Source organism: Gossypium hirsutum, chromosome A10 (genome assembly GCF_007990345.1).
Source record: "Gossypium hirsutum isolate 1008001.06 chromosome A10, Gossypium_hirsutum_v2.1, whole genome shotgun sequence".
NCBI lineage: Eukaryota > Viridiplantae > Streptophyta > Magnoliopsida > Malvales > Malvaceae > Gossypium > Gossypium hirsutum.
In genome coordinates, this window is record NC_053433.1 from 27,067,661 (window position 1) to 27,070,631 (window position 2,971).

A 2,971-nucleotide genomic window follows, 5' to 3' on the forward strand; every position below is an offset into this window, starting at 1 on the left:
TAGTAAGTTCACATGTAAATAGCAAGTAACATAACCATGCAATAATACGAAGTCCACATTTGCATAATATCACCAAAGCATTCATATCATATTTCTCATTCATGATCTTACCATATTATTGTTATATTGAAGTCTCAACCCGAGGGTTATGTACATACCTGTACAAAGTATCCGTTCCACAACACTTACCAACTAGTCACTTTCATCTCGAGAATTCTTCCATTTCACTAGAACTTTACCTGTTGAACACAATCGAAATATAATTCAGATACACGGATTTCATGCACGTAAGTGCTATACCTGCAGCTAGACAAACTCAATAGCCTACGGAAATTATGTAGCCAAGCTACCATGTAACCCACCCATAAGTGAACTCGGACTCAACTCAACGAGCTAGGGCGTTCGCATCCATAAGTGAACTCGGACTCAACTCAACGAGCTCGGATGCCTAGTTACATCTCACGAACTCGGACTCAACTCAACGAGTTCGGAACTCAAATATCCTAGTGACATGTCACTTGTATCCTAATCTATTCCCAAGGTTCAAACGGGCTTTTTCCTCGATTACACATCTTTTCCCTCTTCCACGGAATGTCGAAACCGGTACTCGGTAGCAATTCATATTTAACAAGTAGCACACATAATTTGCCTATTACTCAATAATAACCACAAAGCATAATTCACATTCACGTCAATAATAATCAAAATTTATACTATTTTTAGTGATTTTTCAAATTCACGTCACTGCTGCTGTATGACACTATTTTATAGCCAATTTCACCATTTTATGGTTTTCCATGGAGTAGGTAATACATTAAGCATACATAACATTAAATATAAATTTTGATTAGCCAATCCAATAGCTAATCATCAACAAGCATTTCCACATCACTCATTCACCATATCATAAGATTATATACACAAAAGGGTTATAATGCTATACATGCCATATTACCAAAATATGCAAGCCACTATACCGAGATGGTCTGTTGATAGTGTGAGCGTGCCTCTGACCGTATTGATCTCCAAACCGACTTGTCAAAACTACAAGGAGTGGAAGGGAGGGAGTAAGCATAAGTGCTTAGTAAGTTCACATGTAAATAGCAAGTAACATAACCATGCAATAATACGAAGTCCACATTTGCATAATATCACCAAAGCATTCATATCATATTTCTCATTCATGATCTTACCATATTATTGTTATATTGAAGTCTCAACCCGAGGGTTATGTACATACCTGTACAAAGTATCCGTTCCACAACACTTACCAACTAGTCACTTTCATCTCGAGAATTCTTCCATTTCACTAGAACTTTACCTGTTGAACACAATCGAAATATAATTCAGATACACGGATTTCATGCACGTAAGTGCTATACCTGCAGCTAGACAAACTCAATAGCCTACGGAAATTATGTAGCCAAGCTACCATGTAACCCACCCATAAGTGAACTCGGACTCAACTCAACGAGCTAGGGCGTTCGCATCCATAAGTGAACTCGGACTCAACTCAACGAGCTCGGATGCCTAGTTACATCTCACGAACTCGGACTCAACTCAACGAGTTCGGAACTCAAATATCCTAGTGACATGTCACTTGTATCCTAATCTATTCCCAAGGTTCAAACGGGCTTTTTCCTCGATTACACATCTTTTCCCTCTTCCACGGAATGTCGAAACCGGTACTCGGTAGCAATTCATATTTAACAAGTAGCACACATAATTTGCCTATTACTCAATAATAACCACAAAGCATAATATTTCATGATATTAATCATCATGTCATATAAATAACATTAAATTACTTAAAATGACAATTATGTTACTACATTTACACATGAACTTACCTCGTATGCGAAAATGGTCATTTTTACCATTTTGTCCACAACTTGGTATTTTGCTGATTTTAGCCCGAATTTCAATTTTCCTTGCTCTATCATTTCAAATATAGCCTAATTAGGACTCATATTATTCAAATCAACCCAAAATCATATTTTGGAAAAATTACAATTTTGCTCCTAAACTTTCACATATTTACACTTTTTCCCAAATCTCGTAAATTAAACTTCACCCTATTTTCTTATGTTTTGTGACATGCTAATCATTTTTCTCTTCTATAGCAATATCCAATTCTCACTCTAACATGTATTTATGAACATTAGGTATTTTTACCGATTATGTCATTTTAGTCGTTTTTACGTAAATCACTTAGCAAAAGTTGTTTAACACAATTTCAAACTTCATATTCTACCATAAAATATCAAAATTCATGCATATCATTCATGGGTAAAATTTTAAATATAAACCCTAGCTCAAAATATTGGTAGAAATAGTTAAACCGAGCTACGAGGATTTCAAAAATGTAAAGAACATTAAAAACGGGCATAGAAATCACTTACAATCAAGGCTTAAAAGTATTGAAACCCTAGCTATGGTGGAGAGCAAAATTTTGCAGCAACTTATAGATACGATGATAATTTTTGTGTTATTTTTCCCATTTTATTTCATTTAATATCCAAATGACCAAAATGCCCTTCCTTACTAAACTTTCAAAAATTCCATCCATGTCCAATTTTTGTCCATAAACTTAGAAATTGGTCAAATCTCTATTTAAGATCTCCTAATTAATATTTCAAAGCAATTTCATACTAGAAACTTTTAGAATGCATGTTTTGTAACTTATTCAATTTAGTCCCTAAATTCAAATTAAGCACTTTATGCATAGAATTTCTTCACGAAAGTTTCACACAATCATGCAATCATATCACAGACCTCAAAATAATCATAAAATAATTATTTCTATCTCGAATTTTAGGTCTCGAAACCACTATTCTGATTAGGCTCTAATTCGAGATATCACAATAAATCTCGGTTGAACCTTAGGAATAGATAGGATACAAATGACATGTCATTAGGGGTTACTGTGTTTTGGGTGCTGGTTTGTATGTTCTACTGGTGGATGATTTTT